At 58.4% G+C, this 15,497-nt stretch overlaps 10 non-coding genes across 10 annotated transcripts; all 10 read right to left on the bottom strand.

Annotated features, from left to right (window-relative positions):
• Positions 1-1,388: 1,388 nt before the first annotated feature.
• On the bottom strand, positions 1,389-1,507 carry LOC146675944 (5S ribosomal RNA). Its single transcript, XR_014911012.1, has one exon. It is a non-coding gene; the product is annotated as a 5S ribosomal RNA (ribosomal RNA).
• Positions 1,508-2,529: 1,022 nt separating this feature from the next.
• Positions 2,530-2,648, bottom strand: LOC146675943 (5S ribosomal RNA). The gene has a single exon (XR_014911011.1). It is a non-coding gene; the product is annotated as a 5S ribosomal RNA (ribosomal RNA).
• Positions 2,649-3,670: 1,022 nt separating this feature from the next.
• LOC146675942 (5S ribosomal RNA) lies at positions 3,671-3,789 on the bottom strand. Its single transcript, XR_014911010.1, has one exon. It is a non-coding gene; the product is annotated as a 5S ribosomal RNA (ribosomal RNA).
• A 1,021-nt stretch (positions 3,790-4,810) lies between these two features.
• Positions 4,811-4,929, bottom strand: LOC146675941 (5S ribosomal RNA). The gene has a single exon (XR_014911009.1). It is a non-coding gene; the product is annotated as a 5S ribosomal RNA (ribosomal RNA).
• Positions 4,930-6,346: 1,417 nt separating this feature from the next.
• Positions 6,347-6,465, bottom strand: LOC146675940 (5S ribosomal RNA). The gene has a single exon (XR_014911007.1). It is a non-coding gene; the product is annotated as a 5S ribosomal RNA (ribosomal RNA).
• A 1,062-nt stretch (positions 6,466-7,527) lies between these two features.
• LOC146675939 (5S ribosomal RNA) lies at positions 7,528-7,646 on the bottom strand. Its single transcript, XR_014911006.1, has one exon. It is a non-coding gene; the product is annotated as a 5S ribosomal RNA (ribosomal RNA).
• A 2,373-nt stretch (positions 7,647-10,019) lies between these two features.
• Positions 10,020-10,138, bottom strand: LOC146675938 (5S ribosomal RNA). The gene has a single exon (XR_014911005.1). It is a non-coding gene; the product is annotated as a 5S ribosomal RNA (ribosomal RNA).
• Positions 10,139-11,555: 1,417 nt separating this feature from the next.
• Positions 11,556-11,674, bottom strand: LOC146675937 (5S ribosomal RNA). The gene has a single exon (XR_014911004.1). It is a non-coding gene; the product is annotated as a 5S ribosomal RNA (ribosomal RNA).
• Positions 11,675-12,656: 982 nt separating this feature from the next.
• On the bottom strand, positions 12,657-12,775 carry LOC146675936 (5S ribosomal RNA). Its single transcript, XR_014911003.1, has one exon. It is a non-coding gene; the product is annotated as a 5S ribosomal RNA (ribosomal RNA).
• Positions 12,776-14,752: 1,977 nt separating this feature from the next.
• LOC146675935 (5S ribosomal RNA) lies at positions 14,753-14,871 on the bottom strand. The gene has a single exon (XR_014911002.1). It is a non-coding gene; the product is annotated as a 5S ribosomal RNA (ribosomal RNA).
• Positions 14,872-15,497: the final 626 nt, after the last annotated feature.

The raw sequence follows: 15,497 nt of genomic DNA, 5'->3' as shown, positions 1-15,497 counted from the left end.
CCCTGGTGTGGTGTAAGTCGCCTCAGCCAGAAGCCACAGGCACTGGTGTGGTGTAAGTGGCCTCAGCCAGCAGCAAAAGGGCCCTGGTGTGGTTTAAGTCGCCTCAGCCAGCAGCCACAGGCCCTGGTGTGGTGTAGGTGGCCTCAGCCAGCAGCCACAGGCCCTGGTGTGGTGTAAGTGGCCACAGCAAGCAGCACAGGGCCTGGTTTGGTGAAGATGGCCTCGGCCAGAAGCGCAGGGCCTGGTGTGATGTGAGTGGCCTGAGCAAGAGCAACAGGCCTTGGTGTGGTGTAAGTGGCCTCAGCCAGCAGCCACAGGCCCTGGTGTGGTGTAAGTGGCCTGAGCAAGAGCCACAGACCCTGGTGTGGTGTAATTGGCCTCAGCCAGCAGCCACAGGCCCTGGTGTGGTGTAAGTGGCCTCAGCCAGCAGCCACAGGCACTGGTGTGGTGTAAGTGGCCTCAGCCAGCAGCAAAAGGGCCCTGGTGTGGTTTAAGTCGCCTCAGCCAGCAGCCACAGGCCCTGGTGTGGTGTAGGTGGCCTCAGCCAGCAGCCACAGGCCCTGGTGTGGTGTAAGTGGCCACAGCAAGCAGCACAGGGCCTGGTTTGGTGAAGATGGCCTCGGCCAGAAGCGCAGGGCCTGGTGTGATGTGAGTGGCCTGAGCAAGAGCCACAGGCCTTGGTGTGGTGTAAGTGGCCTCAGCCAGCAGCCACAGGCCCTGGTGTGGTGTAAGTCGCCTCAGCCAGAAGCCACAGGCACTGGTGTGGTGTAAGTGGCCTCAGCCAGCAGCAAAAGGGCCCTGGTGTGGTGTAAGTGGCCTCAGCCAGCAGCCACAGGCCCTGGTGTGGTGTAGGTGGCCTCAGCCAGCAGCCACAGGCCCTGGTGTGGTGTAAGTGGCCTCAGCCAGCAGCCACAGGCCCTGGTGTGGTGTAAGTGGCCTCAGCCAGTGCCACAGGCCCTGGTGTGGTGTAAGTGGCCTGAGCAAGAGCCACAGGCCCTGGTGTGGTGTAAGTGGCCTGAGCAAGAGCCACAGACCCTGGTGTGGTGTAATTGGCCTCAATAGCAACTAATGCCCTGGTGTGGTGTAGGTGGCCTCAGCCAGCAGCCACAGGCCCTGGTGTGGTGTAAGTGGCCTCAGCCAGCAGCCACAGGCCCTGGTGTGGTGTAAGTGGCCTCAGCCAGAGCCACAGGCCCTGATGTGGTGTAAGTGGCCCCAGCCGGTCACTCAGGCCCTTGTGTGGTGTAGGTTGCATCAGCTAGCAGCACAAGACATTGGAAAAGAGCCAAAAGCAGTGTCGTTAATGTGCCCTCATTAATGGGCAGCTGCTTTTGGTCTTTTAATACACCCCTTCTCTGGATCAAAAGCGGTTCAATGACATGAAAAAGAAAGGCTTACAGCACCAGGTATTCCCAGGCAGTCTCCCATCCAAGTACTAACCAAGCCCAGCCCTGCTTAGCTTCCGAGATCAGACGAGGTCGGGCGTGCTCAGGGTGGTATGGCCGTAAGCTGCTGGCTCCAGCACAATGTCTCAATTTATGGATTCAAGTGATTAGGTGGCAAGTACCTGAAGTTACGAAGACAATCCTATAACCATACCTGCATGTTTGCCTAATACCCTAACCCAAAGGCTCAGTTTGGCATTTATCCAACAGCACAGGCCCTGGATTGTTGAAGATGGCCTCAGGAACCAGCACAGGGCCTGGTGTGTTGTACATGGCCACAGCAAGCAGCACAGGGCCTGGTTTGGTGAAGATGGCCTCGGCCAGAAGCGCAGGGCCTGGTGTGATGTGAGTGGCCTGAGCAAGAGCAACAGGCCTTGGTGTGGTGTAAGTGGCCTCAGCCAGCAGCCACAGGCCCTGGTGTGGTGTAAGTCGCCTCAGCCAGAAGCCACAGGCACTGGTGTGGTGTAAGTGGCCTCAGCCAGCAGCAAAAGGGCCCTGGTGTGGTGTAAGTGGCCTCAGCCAGCAGCCACAGGCCCTGGTGTGGTGTAGGTGGCCTCAGCCAGCAGCCACAGGCCCTGGTGTGGTGTAAGTGGCCTCAGCCAGCAGCCACAGGCCCTGGTGTGGTGTAAGTGGCCTCAGCCAGCAGCCACAGGCCCTGGTGTGGTGTAAGTGGCCTCAGCCAGTGCCACAGGCCCTGGTGTGGTGTAAGTGGCCTGAGCAAGAGCCACAGGCCCTGGTGTGGTGTAAGTGGCCTCAGCCAGTGCCACAGGCCCTGGTGTGGTGTAATTGGCCTCAGCCAGCAGCCACAGGCCCTGGTGTGGTGTAGGTGGCCTCAGCCAGCAGCCACAGGCCCTGGTGTGGTGTAAGTGGCCTCAGCCAGAGCCACAGGCCCTGATGTGGTGTAAGTGGCCCCAGCCGGTCACTCAGGCCCTTGTGTGGTGTAGGTTGCATCAGCTAGCAGCACAAGACATTGGAAAAGAGCCAAAAGCAGTGTCGTTAATGTGCCCTCATTAATGGGCAGCTGCTTTTGGTCTTTTAATACACCCCTTCTCTGGATCAAAAGCGGTTCAATGACATGAAAAGGAAAGGCTTACAGCACCAGGTATTCCCAGGCAGTCTCCCATCCAAGTACTAACCAAGCCCAGCCCTGCTTAGCTTCCGAGATCAGACGAGGTCGGGCGTGCTCAGGGTGGTATGGCCGTAAGCTGCTGGCTCCAGCACAATGTCTCAATTTATGGATTCAAGTGATTAGGTGGCAAGTACCTGAAGTTACGAAGACAATCCTATAACCATACCTGCATGTTTGCATAATACCCTAACCCAAAGGCTCAGTTTGGCATTTATCCAACAGCACAGGCCCTGGATTGTTGAAGATGGCCTCAGGAACCAGCACAGGGCCTGGTGTGTTGTACATGGCCACAGCAAGCAGCACAGGGCCTGGTTTGGTGAAGATGGCCTCGGCCAGAAGCGCAGGGCCTGGTGTGATGTGAGTGGCCTGAGCAAGAGCAACAGGCCTTGGTGTGGTGTAAGTGGCCTCAGCCAGCAGCCACAGGCCCTGGTGTGGTGTAAGTCGCCTCAGCCAGAAGCCACAGGCACTGGTGTGGTGTAAGTGGCCTCAGCCAGCAGCAAAAGGGCCCTGGTGTGGTGTAAGTGGCCTCAGCCAGCAGCCACAGGCCCTGGTGTGGTGTAGGTGGCCTCAGCCAGCAGCCACAGGCCCTGGTGTGGTGTAAGTGGCCTCAGCCAGCAGCCACAGGCCCTGGTGTGGTGTAAGTGGCCTCAGCCAGTGCCACAGGCCCTGGTGTGGTGTAAGTGGCCTGAGCAAGAGCCACAGGCCCTGGTGTGGTGTAAGTGGCCTCAGCCAGTGCCACAGGCCCTGGTGTGGTGTAAGTGGCCTCAGCCAGCAGCCACAGGCCCTGGTGTGGTGTAGGTGGCCTCAGCCAGCAGCCACAGGCCCTGGTGTGGTGTAAGTGGCCTCAGCCAGCAGCCACAGGCCCTGGTGTGGTGTAAGTGGCCTCAGCCAGAGCCACAGGCCCTGATGTGGTGTAAGTGGCCCCAGCCGGTCACTCAGGCCCTTGTGTGGTGTAGGTTGCATCAGCTAGCAGCACAAGACATTGGAAAAGAGCCAAAAGCAGTGTCGTTAATGTGCCCTCATTAATGGGCAGCTGCTTTTGGTCTTTTAATACACCCCTTCTCTGGATCAAAAGCGGTTCAATGACATGAAAATGAAAGGCTTACAGCACCAGGTATTCCCAGGCAGTCTCCCATCCAAGTACTAACCAAGCCCAGCCCTGCTTAGCTTCCGAGATCAGACGAGGTCGGGCGTGCTCAGGGTGGTATGGCCGTAAGCTGCTGGCTCCAGCACAATGTCTCAATTTATGGATTCAAGTGATTAGGTGGCAAGTACCTGAAGTTACGAAGACAATCCTATAACCATACCTGCATGTTTGCATAATACCCTAAACAAAGGCTCAGTTTGGCATTTATCCAACAGCACAGGCCCTGGATTGTTGAAGATGGCCTCAGGAACCAGCACAGGGCCTGGTGTGTTGTACATGGCCACAGCAAGCAGCACAGGGCCTGGTTTGGTGAAGATGGCCTCGGCCAGAAGCGCAGGGCCTGGTGTGATGTGAGTGGCCTGAGTAAGAGCAACAGGCCTTGGTGTGGTGTAAGTGGCCTCAGCCAGCAGCCACAGGCCCTGGTGTGGTGTAAGTCGCCTCAGCCAGAAGCCACAGGCACTGGTGTGGTGTAAGTGGCCTCAGCCAGCAGCAAAAGGGCCCTGGTGTGGTGTAAGTGGCCTCAGCCAGCAGCCACAGGCCCTGGTGTGGTGTAGGTGGCCTCAGCCAGCAGCCACAGGCCCTGGTGTGGTGTAAGTGGCCTCAGCCAGCAGCCACAGGCCCTGGTGTGGTGTAAGTGGCCTCAGCCAGTGCCACAGGCCCTGGTGTGGTGTAAGTGGCCTGAGCAAGAGCCACAGGCCCTGGTGTGGTGTAAGTGGCCTCAGCCAGTGCCACAGGCCCTGGTGTGGTGTAAGTGGCCTCAGCCAGCAGCCACAGGCCCTGGTGTGGTGTAGGTGGCCTCAGCCAGCAGCCACAGGCCCTGGTGTGGTGTAAGTGGCCTCAGCCAGCAGCCACAGGCCCTGGTGTGGTGTAAGTGGCCTCAGCCAGAGCCACAGGCCCTGATGTGGTGTAAGTGGCCCCAGCCGGTCACTCAGGCCCTTGTGTGGTGTAGGTTGCATCAGCTAGCAGCACAAGACATTGGAAAAGAGCCAAAAGCAGTGTCGTTAATGTGCCCTCATTAATGGGCAGCTGCTTTTGGTCTTTTAATACACCCCTTCTCTGGATCAAAAGCGGTTCAATGACATGAAAATGAAAGGCTTACAGCACCAGGTATTCCCAGGCAGTCTCCCATCCAAGTACTAACCAAGCCCAGCCCTGCTTAGCTTCCGAGATCAGACGAGGTCGGGCGTGCTCAGGGTGGTATGGCCGTAAGCTGCTGGCTCCAGCACAATGTCTCAATTTATGGATTAAAGTGATTAGGTGGCAAGTACCTGAAGTTACGAAGACAATCCTATAACCATACCTGCATGTTTGCATAATACCCTAACCCAAAGGCTCAGTTTGGCATTTATCCAACAGCACAGGCCCTGGATTGTTGAAGATGGCCTCAGGGACCAGCACAGGGCCTGGTGTGTTGTACATGGCCACAGCAAGCAGCACAGGGCCTGGTTTGGTGAAGATGGCCTCGGCCAGAAGCGCAGGGCCTGGTGTGATGTGAGTGGCCTGAGCAAGAGCAACAGGCCTTGGTGTGGTGTAAGTGGCCTCAGCCAGCAGCCACAGGCCCTGGTGTGGTGTAAGTGGCCTGAGCAAGAGCCACAGACCCTGGTGTGGTGTAATTGGCCTCAGCCAGCAGCCACAGGCCCTGGTGTGGTGTAAGTGGCCTCAGCCAGCAGCCACAGGCACTGGTGTGGTGTAAGTGGCCTCAGCCAGCAGCAAAAGGGCCCTGGTGTGGTTTAAGTCGCCTCAGCCAGCAGCCACAGGCCCTGGTGTGGTGTAGGTGGCCTCAGCCAGCAGCCACAGGCCCTGGTGTGGTGTAAGTGGCCACAGCAAGCAGCACAGGGCCTGGTTTGGTGAAGATGGCCTCGGCCAGAAGCGCAGGGCCTGGTGTGATGTGAGTGGCCTGAGCAAGAGCCACAGGCCTTGGTGTGGTGTAAGTGGCCTCAGCCAGCAGCCACAGGCCCTGGTGTGGTGTAAGTCGCCTCAGCCAGAAGCCACAGGCACTGGTGTGGTGTAAGTGGCCTCAGCCAGCAGCAAAAGGGCCCTGGTGTGGTGTAAGTGGCCTCAGCCAGCAGCCACAGGCCCTGGTGTGGTGTAGGTGGCCTCAGCCAGCAGCCACAGGCCCTGGTGTGGTGTAAGTGGCCTCAGCCAGCAGCCACAGGCCCTGGTGTGGTGTAAGTGGCCTCAGCCAGTGCCACAGGCCCTGGTGTGGTGTAAGTGGCCTGAGCAAGAGCCACAGGCCCTGGTGTGGTGTAAGTGGCCTGAGCAAGAGCCACAGACCCTGGTGTGGTGTAATTGGCCTCAATAGCAACTAATGCCCTGGTGTGGTGTAGGTGGCCTCAGCCAGCAGCCACAGGCCCTGGTGTGGTGTAAGTGGCCTCAGCCAGCAGCCACAGGCCCTGGTGTGGTGTAAGTGGCCTCAGCCAGAGCCACAGGCCCTGATGTGGTGTAAGTGGCCCCAGCCGGTCACTCAGGCCCTTGTGTGGTGTAGGTTGCATCAGCTAGCAGCACAAGACATTGGAAAAGAGCCAAAAGCAGTGTCGTTAATGTGCCCTCATTAATGGGCAGCTGCTTTTGGTCTTTTAATACACCCCTTCTCTGGATCAAAAGCGGTTCAATGACATGAAAATTAAAGGCTTACAGCACCAGGTATTCCCAGGCAGTCTCCCATCCAAGTACTAACCAAGCCCAGCCCTGCTTAGCTTCCGAGATCAGACGAGGTCGGGCGTGCTCAGGGTGGTATGGCCGTAAGCTGCTGGCTCCAGCACAATGTCTCAATTTATGGATTCAAGTGATTAGGTGGCAAGTACCTGAAGTTACGAAGACAATCCTATAACCATACCTGCATGTTTGCATAATACCCTAACCCAAAGGCTCAGTTTGGCATTTATCCAACAGCACAGGCCCTGGATTGTTGAAGATGGCCTCAGGAACCAGCACAGGGCCTGGTGTGTTGTACATGGCCACAGCAAGCAGCACAGGGCCTGGTTTGGTGAAGATGTCCTCGGCCAGAAGCGCAGGGCCTGGTGTGATGTGAGTGGCCTGAGTAAGAGCAACAGGCCTTGGTGTGGTGTAAGTGGCCTCAGCCAGCAGCCACAGGCCCTGGTGTGGTGTAAGTCGCCTCAGCCAGAAGCCACAGGCACTGGTGTGGTGTAAGTGGCCTCAGCCAGCAGCAAAAGGGCCCTGGTGTGGTGTAAGTGGCCTCAGCCAGCAGCCACAGGCCCTGGTGTGGTGTAGGTGGCCTCAGCCAGCAGCCACAGGCCCTGGTGTGGTGTAAGTGGCCTCAGCCAGCAGCCACAGGCCCTGGTGTGGTGTAAGTGGCCTCAGCCAGCAGCCACAGGCCCTGGTGTGGTGTAAGTGGCCTCAGCCAGTGCCACAGGCCCTGGTGTGGTGTAAGTGGCCTGAGCAAGAGCCACAGGCCCTGGTGTGGTGTAAGTGGCCTCAGCCAGTGCCACAGGCCCTGGTGTGGTTTAATTGGCCTCAGCCAGCAGCCACAGGCCCTGGTGTGGTGTAGGTGGCCTCAGCCAGCAGCCACAGGCCCTGGTGTGGTGTAAGTGGCCTCAGCCAGCAGCCACAGGCCCTGGTGTGGTGTAAGTGGCCTCAGCCAGAGCCACAGGCCCTGATGTGGTGTAAGTGGCCCCAGCCGGTCACTCAGGCCCTTGTGTGGTGTAGGTTGCATCAGCTAGCAGCACAAGACATTGGAAAAGAGCCAAAAGCAGTGTCGTTAATGTGCCCTCATTAATGGGCAGCTGCTTTTGGTCTTTTAATACACCCCTTCTCTGGATCAAAAGCGGTTCAATGACATGAAAAGGAAAGGCTTACAGCACCAGGTATTCCCAGGCAGTCTCCCATCCAAGTACTAACCAAGCCCAGCCCTGCTTAGCTTCCGAGATCAGACGAGGTCGGGCGTGCTCAGGGTGGTATGGCCGTAAGCTGCTGGCTCCAGCACAATGTCTCAATTTATGGATTCAAGTGATTAGGTGGCAAGTACCTGAAGTTACGAAGACAATCCTATAACCATACCTGCATGTTTGCATAATACCCTAACCCAAAGGCTCAGTTTGGCATTTATCCAACAGCACAGGCCCTGGATTGTTGAAGATGGCCTCAGGAACCAGCACAGGGCCTGGTGTGTTGTACATGGCCACAGCAAGCAGCACAGGGCCTGGTTTGGTGAAGATGGCCTCGGCCAGAAGCGCAGGGCCTGGTGTGATGTGAGTGGCCTGAGCAAGAGCAACAGGCCTTGGTGTGGTGTAAGTGGCCTCAGCCAGCAGCCACAGGCCCTGGTGTGGTGTAAGTCGCCTCAGCCAGAAGCCACAGGCACTGGTGTGGTGTAAGTGGCCTCAGCCAGCAGCAAAAGGGCCCTGGTGTGGTGTAAGTGGCCTCAGCCAGCAGCCACAGGCCCTGGTGTGGTGTAGGTGGCCTCAGCCAGCAGCCACAGGCCCTGGTGTGGTGTAAGTGGCCTCAGCCAGCAGCCACAGGCCCTGGTGTGGTGTAAGTGGCCTCAGCCAGCAGCCACAGGCCCTGGTGTGGTGTAAGTGGCCTCAGCCAGTGCCACAGGCCCTGGTGTGGTGTAAGTGGCCTGAGCAAGAGCCACAGGCCCTGGTGTGGTGTAATTGGCCTCAGCCAGCAGCCACAGGCCCTGGTGTGGTGTAAGTAGCCTCAGCCAGAAGCCACAGGCACTGGTGTGGTGTAAGTGGCCTCAGCCAGCAGCAAAAGGGCCCTGGTGTGGTGTAAGTCGCCTCAGCCAGCAGCCACAGGCCCTGGTGTGGTGTAGGTGGCCTCAGCCAGCAGCCACAGGCCCTGGTGTGGTGTAAGTGGCCTCAGCCAGCAGCCACAGGCCCTGGTGTGGTGTAAGTGGCCTCAGCCAGTGCCACAGGCCCTGGTGTGGTGTAAGTGGCCTGAGCAAGAGCCACAGACCCTGGTGTGGTGTAATTGGCCTCAGTAGCAACTAAGGCCCTGGTGTGGTGTATGTGGCCTCAGGCAGCAGCCACAGGCCCTGTTGTGATGTAACTTGCCTGAGCAAGAGCCACAGGCCCTGGTGTGGTGTAAGTCGCCTCAGCCAGAAGCCACAGGCACTGGTGTGGTGTAAGTGGCCTCAGCCAGCAGCAAAAGGGCCCTGGTGTGGTGTAAGTGGCCTCAGCCAGCAGCCACAGGCCCTGGTGTGGTGTAGGTGGCCTCAGCCAGCAGCCACAGGCCCTGGTGTGGTGTAAGTGGCCTGAGCAAGAGCCACAGACCCTGGTGTGGTGTAATTGGCCTCAGCCAGCAGCCACAGGCCCTGGTGTGGTGTAAGTGGCCTCAGCCAGCAGCCACAGGCACTGGTGTGGTGTAAGTGGCCTCAGCCAGCAGCAAAAGGGCCCTGGTGTGGTTTAAGTCGCCTCAGCCAGCAGCCACAGGCCCTGGTGTGGTGTAGGTGGCCTCAGCCAGCAGCCACAGGCCCTGGTGTGGTGTAAGTGGCCACAGCAAGCAGCACAGGGCCTGGTTTGGTGAAGATGGCCTCGGCCAGAAGCGCAGGGCCTGGTGTGATGTGAGTGGCCTGAGCAAGAGCCACAGGCCTTGGTGTGGTGTAAGTGGCCTCAGCCAGCAGCCACAGGCCCTGGTGTGGTGTAAGTCGCCTCAGCCAGAAGCCACAGGCACTGGTGTGGTGTAAGTGGCCTCAGCCAGCAGCAAAAGGGCCCTGGTGTGGTGTAAGTGGCCTCAGCCAGCAGCCACAGGCCCTGGTGTGGTGTAGGTGGCCTCAGCCAGCAGCCACAGGCCCTGGTGTGGTGTAGGTGGCCTCAGCCAGCAGCCACAGGCCCTGGTGTGGTGTAAGTGGCCTCAGCCAGCAGCCACAGGCCCTGGTGTGGTGTAAGTGGCCTCAGCCAGTGCCACAGGCCCTGGTGTGGTGTAAGTGGCCTGAGCAAGAGCCACAGGCCCTGGTGTGGTGTAAGTGGCCTGAGCAAGAGCCACAGACCCTGGTGTGGTGTAATTGGCCTCAATAGCAACTAATGCCCTGGTGTGGTGTAGGTGGCCTCAGCCAGCAGCCACAGGCCCTGGTGTGGTGTAAGTGGCCTCAGCCAGCAGCCACAGGCCCTGGTGTGGTGTAAGTGGCCTCAGCCAGAGCCACAGGCCCTGATGTGGTGTAAGTGGCCCCAGCCGGTCACTCAGGCCCTTGTGTGGTGTAGGTTGCATCAGCTAGCAGCACAAGACATTGGAAAAGAGCCAAAAGCAGTGTCGTTAATGTGCCCTCATTAATGGGCAGCTGCTTTTGGTCTTTTAATACACCCCTTCTCTGGATCAAAAGCGGTTCAATGACATGAAAATGAAAGGCTTACAGCACCAGGTATTCCCAGGCAGTCTCCCATCCAAGTACTAACCAAGCCCAGCCCTGCTTAGCTTCCGAGATCAGACGAGGTCGGGCGTGCTCAGGGTGGTATGGCCGTAAGCTGCTGGCTCCAGCACAATGTCTCAATTTATGGATTCAAGTGATTAGGTGGCAAGTACCTGAAGTTACGAAGACAATCCTATAACCATACCTGCATGTTTGCATAATACCCTAACCCAAAGGCTCAGTTTGGCATTTATCCAACAGCACAGGCCCTGGATTGTTGAAGATGGCCTCAGGGACCAGCACAGGGCCTGGTGTGTTGTACATGGCCACAGCAAGCAGCACAGGGCCTGGTTTGGTGAAGATGGCCTCGGCCAGAAGCGCAGGGCCTGGTGTGATGTGAGTGGCCTGAGCAAGAGCAACAGGCCTTGGTGTGGTGTAAGTGGCCTCAGCCAGCAGCCACAGGCCCTGGTGTGGTGTAAGTGGCCTGAGCAAGAGCCACAGACCCTGGTGTGGTGTAATTGGCCTCAGCCAGCAGCCACAGGCCCTGGTGTGGTGTAAGTCGCCTCAGCCAGAAGCCACAGGCACTGGTGTGGTGTAAGTGGCCTCAGCCAGCAGCAAAAGGGCCCTGGTGTGGTTTAAGTCGCCTCAGCCAGCAGCCACAGGCCCTGGTGTGGTGTAGGTGGCCTCAGCCAGCAGCCACAGGCCCTGGTGTGGTGTAAGTGGCCACAGCAAGCAGCACAGGCCCTGGTGTGGTGAAGATGGCCTCGGCCAGAAGCGCAGGGCCTGGTGTGATGTGAGTGGCCTGAGCAAGAGCCACAGGCCTTGGTGTGGTGTAAGTGGCCTCAGCCAGCAGCCACAGGCCCTGGTGTGGTGTAAGTCGCCTCAGCCAGAAGCCACAGGCACTGGTGTGGTGTAAGTGGCCTCAGCCAGCAGCAAAAGGGCCCTGGTGTGGTGTAAGTGGCCTCAGCCAGCAGCCACAGGCCCTGGTGTGGTGTAGGTGGCCTCAGCCAGCAGCCACAGGCCCTGGTGTGGTGTAAGTGGCCTCAGCCAGCAGCCACAGGCCCTGGTGTGGTGTAAGTGGCCTCAGCCAGTGCCACAGGCCCTGGTGTGGTGTAAGTGGCCTGAGCAAGAGCCACAGGCCCTGGTGTGGTGTAAGTGGCCTGAGCAAGAGCCACAGACCCTGGTGTGGTGTAATTGGCCTCAATAGCAACTAATGCCCTGGTGTGGTGTAGGTGGCCTCAGCCAGCAGCCACAGGCCCTGGTGTGGTGTAAGTGGCCTCAGCCAGCAGCCACAGGCCCTGGTGTGGTGTAAGTGGCCTCAGCCAGAGCCACAGGCCCTGATGTGGTGTAAGTGGCCCCAGCCGGTCACTCAGGCCCTTGTGTGGTGTAGGTTGCATCAGCTAGCAGCACAAGACATTGGAAAAGAGCCAAAAGCAGTGTCGTTAATGTGCCCTCATTAATGGGCAGCTGCTTTTGGTCTTTTAATACACCCCTTCTCTGGATCAAAAGCGGTTCAATGACATGAAAAAGAAAGGCTTACAGCACCAGGTATTCCCAGGCAGTCTCCCATCCAAGTACTAACCAAGCCCAGCCCTGCTTAGCTTCCGAGATCAGACGAGGTCGGGCGTGCTCAGGGTGGTATGGCCGTAAGCTGCTGGCTCCAGCACAATGTCTCAATTTATGGATTCAAGTGATTAGGTGGCAAGTACCTGAAGTTACGAAGACAATCCTATAACCATACCTGCATGTTTGCATAATACCCTAACCCAAAGGCTCAGTTTGGCATTTATCCAACAGCACAGGCCCTGGATTGTTGAAGATGGCCTCAGGAACCAGCACAGGGCCTGGTGTGTTGTACATGGCCACAGCAAGCAGCACAGGGCCTGGTTTGGTGAAGATGGCCTCGGCCAGAAGCGCAGGGCCTGGTGTGATGTGAGTGGCCTGAGCAAGAGCAACAGGCCTTGGTGTGGTGTAAGTGGCCTCAGCCAGCAGCCACAGGCCCTGGTGTGGTGTAAGTCGCCTCAGCCAGAAGCCACAGGCACTGGTGTGGTGTAAGTGGCCTCAGCCAGCAGCAAAAGGGCCCTGGTGTGGTGTAAGTGGCCTCAGCCAGCAGCCACAGGCCCTGGTGTGGTGTAAGTGGCCTCAGCCAGCAGCCACAGGCCCTGGTGTGGTGTAAGTGGCCTCAGCCAGCAGCCACAGGCCCTGGTGTGGTGTAAGTGGCCTCAGCCAGTGCCACAGGCCCTGGTGTGGTGTAAGTGGCCTGAGCAAGAGCCACAGGCCCTGGTGTGGTGTAAGTGGCCTCAGCCAGTGCCACAGGCCCTGGTGTGGTGTAATTGGCCTCAGCCAGCAGCCACAGGCCCTGGTGTGGTGTAGGTGGCCTCAGCCAGCAGCCACAGGCCCTGGTGTGGTGTAAGTGGCCTCAGCCAGAGCCACAGGCCCTGATGTGGTGTAAGTGGCCCCAGCCGGTCACTCAGGCCCTTGTGTGGTGTAGGTTGCATCAGCTAGCAGCACAAGACATTGGAAAAGAGCCAAAAGCAGTGTCGTTAATGTGCCCTCATTAATGGGCAGCTGCTTTTGGTCTTTTAATACACCCCTTCTCTGGATCAAAAGCGGTTCAATGACATGAAAATGAAAGGCTTACAGCACCAGGTATTCCCAGGCAGTCTCCCATCCAAGTACTAACCAAGCCCAGCCCTGCTTAGCTTCCGAGATCAGACGAGGTCGGGCGTGCTCAGGGTGGTATGGCCGTAAGCTGCTGGCTCCAGCACAATGTCTCAATTTATGGATTCAAGTGATTAGGTGGCAAGTACCTGAAGTTACGAAGACAATCCTATAACCATACCTGCATGTTTGCATAATACCCTAAACAAAGGCTCAGTTTGGCATTTATCCAACAGCACAGGCCCTGGATTGTTGAAGATGGCCTCAGGGACCAGCACAGGGCCTGGTGTGTTGTACATGGCCACAGCAAGCAGCACAGGGCCTGGTTTGGTGAAGATGGCCTCGGCCAGAAGCGCAGGGCCTGGTGTGATGTGAGTGGCCTGAGCAAGAGCAACAGGCCTTGGTGTGGTGTAAGTGGCCTCAGCCAGCAGCCACAGGCCCTGGTGTGGTGTAAGTTGCCTCAGCCAGAAGCCACAGGCACTGGTGTGGTGTAAGTGGCCTCAGCCAGCAGCAAAAAGGCCCTGGTGTGGTGTAAGTGGCCTCAGCCAGCAGCCACAGGCCCTGGTGTGGTGTAGGTGGCCTCAGCCAGCAGCCACAGGCCCTGGTGTGGTGTAAGTGGCCTCAGCCAGCAGCCACAGGCCCTGGTGTGGTGTAAGTGGCCTCAGCCAGTGCCACAGGCCCTGGTGTGGTGTAAGTGGCCTGAGCAAGAGCCACAGACCCTGGTGTGGTGTAATTGGCCTCAGCCAGCAGCCACAGGCCCTGGTGTGGTGTAAGTCGCCTCAGCCAGAAGCCACAGGCACTGGTGTGGTGTAAGTGGCCTCAGCCAGCAGCAAAAGGGCCCTGGTGTGGTTTAAGTCGCCTCAGCCAGCAGCCACAGGCCCTGGTGTGGTGTAGGTGGCCTCAGCCAGCAGCCACAGGCCCTGGTGTGGTGTAAGTGGCCACAGCAAGCAGCACAGGGCCTGGTTTGGTGAAGATGGCCTCGGCCAGAAGCGCAGGGCCTGGTGTGATGTGAGTGGCCTGAGCAAGAGCCACAGGCCTTGGTGTGGTGTAAGTGGCCTCAGCCAGCAGCCACAGGCCCTGGTGTGGTGTAAGTCGCCTCAGCCAGAAGCCACAGGCACTGGTGTGGTGTAAGTGGCCTCAGCCAGCAGCAAAAGGGCCCTGGTGTGGTGTAATTGGCCTCAGCCAGCAGCCACAGGCCCTGGTGTGGTGTAGGTGGCCTCAGCCAGCAGCCACAGGCCCTGGTGTGGTGTAAGTGGCCTCAGCCAGCAGCCACAGGCCCTGGTGTGGTGTAAGTGGCCTCAGCCAGCAGCCACAGGCCCTGGTGTGGTGTAAGTGGCCTCAGCCAGTGCCACAGGCCCTGGTGTGGTGTAAGTGGCCTGAGCAAGAGCCACAGACCCTGGTGTGGTGTAATTGGCCTCAGCCAGCAGCCACAGGCCCTGGTGTGGTGTAAGTGGCCTCAGCCAGAAGCCACAGGCACTGGTGTGGTGTAAGTGGCCTCAGCCAGCAGCAAAAGGGCCCTGGTGTGGTGTAAGTGGCCTCAGCCAGCAGCCACAGGCCCTGGTGTGGTGTAGGTGGCCTCAGCCAGCAGCCACAGGCCCTGGTGTGGTGTAAGTGGCCTCAGCCAGTGCCACAGGCCCTGGTGTGGTGTAAGTGGCCTGAGCAAGAGCCACAGGCCCTGGTGTGGTGTAAGTGGCCTCAGCCAGTGCCACAGGCCCTGGTGTGGTGTAATTGGCCTCAGCCAGCAGCCACAGGCCCTGGTGTGGTGTAGGTGGCCTCAGCCAGCAGCCACAGGCCCTGGTGTGGTGTAAGTGGCCTCAGCCAGCAGCCACAGGCCCTGGTGTGGTGTAAGTGGCCTCAGCCAGAGCCACAGGCCCTGATGTGGTGTAAGTGGCCCCAGCCGGTCACTCAGGCCCTTGTGTGGTGTAGGTTGCATCAGCTAGCAGCACAAGACATTGGAAAAGAGCCAAAAGCAGTGTCGTTAATGTGCCCTCATTAATGGGCAGCTGCTTTTGGTCTTTTAATACACCCCTTCTCTGGATCAAAAGCGGTTCAATGACATGAAAATGAAAGGCTTACAGCACCAGGTATTCCCAGGCAGTCTCCCATCCAAGTACTAACCAAGCCCAGCCCTGCTTAGCTTCCGAGATCAGACGAGGTCGGGCGTGCTCAGGGTGGTATGGCCGTAAGCTGCTGGCTCCAGCACAATGTCTCAATTTATGGATTCAAGTGATTAGGTGGCAAGTACCTGAAGTTACGAAGACAATCCTATAACCATACCTGCATGTTTGCATAATACCCTAACCCAAAGGCTCAGTTTGGCATTTATCCAACAGCACAGGCCCTGGATTGTTGAAGATGGCCTCAGGGACCAGCACAGGGCCTGGTGTGTTGTACATGGCCACAGCAAGCAGCACAGGGCCTGGTTTGGTGAAGATGGCCTCGGCCAGAAGCGCAGGGCCTGGTGTGATGTGAGTGGCCTGAGCAAGAGCAACAGGCCTTGGTGTGGTGTAAGTGGCCTCAGCCAGCAGCCACAGGCCCTGGTGTGGTGTAAGTGGCCTGAGCAAGAGCCACAGACCCTGGTGTGGTGTAATTGGCCTCAGCCAGCAGCCACAGGCCCTGGTGTGGTGTAAGTCGCCTCAGCCAGAAGCCACAGGCACTGGTGTGGTGTAAGTGGCCTCAGCCAGCAGCAAAAGGGCCCTGGTGTGGTTTAAGTCGCCTCAGCCAGCAGCCACAGGCCCTGGTGTGGTGTAGGTGGCCTCAGCCAGCAGCCACAGGCCCTGGTGTGGTGTAAGTGGCCACAGCAAGCAGCACAGG

This window comes from Rhamphochromis longiceps, linkage group LG3, assembly GCF_057381845.1.
Source record: "Rhamphochromis longiceps isolate RC_006_pf linkage group LG3, R_longiceps_female_GT1.1, whole genome shotgun sequence".
Taxonomy (NCBI): Eukaryota; Metazoa; Chordata; class Actinopteri; order Cichliformes; family Cichlidae; genus Rhamphochromis; species Rhamphochromis longiceps.
The sequence above is the reverse complement of the archived record's forward strand: the minus strand, read 5'-3'. Positions and strand labels throughout refer to the sequence as shown.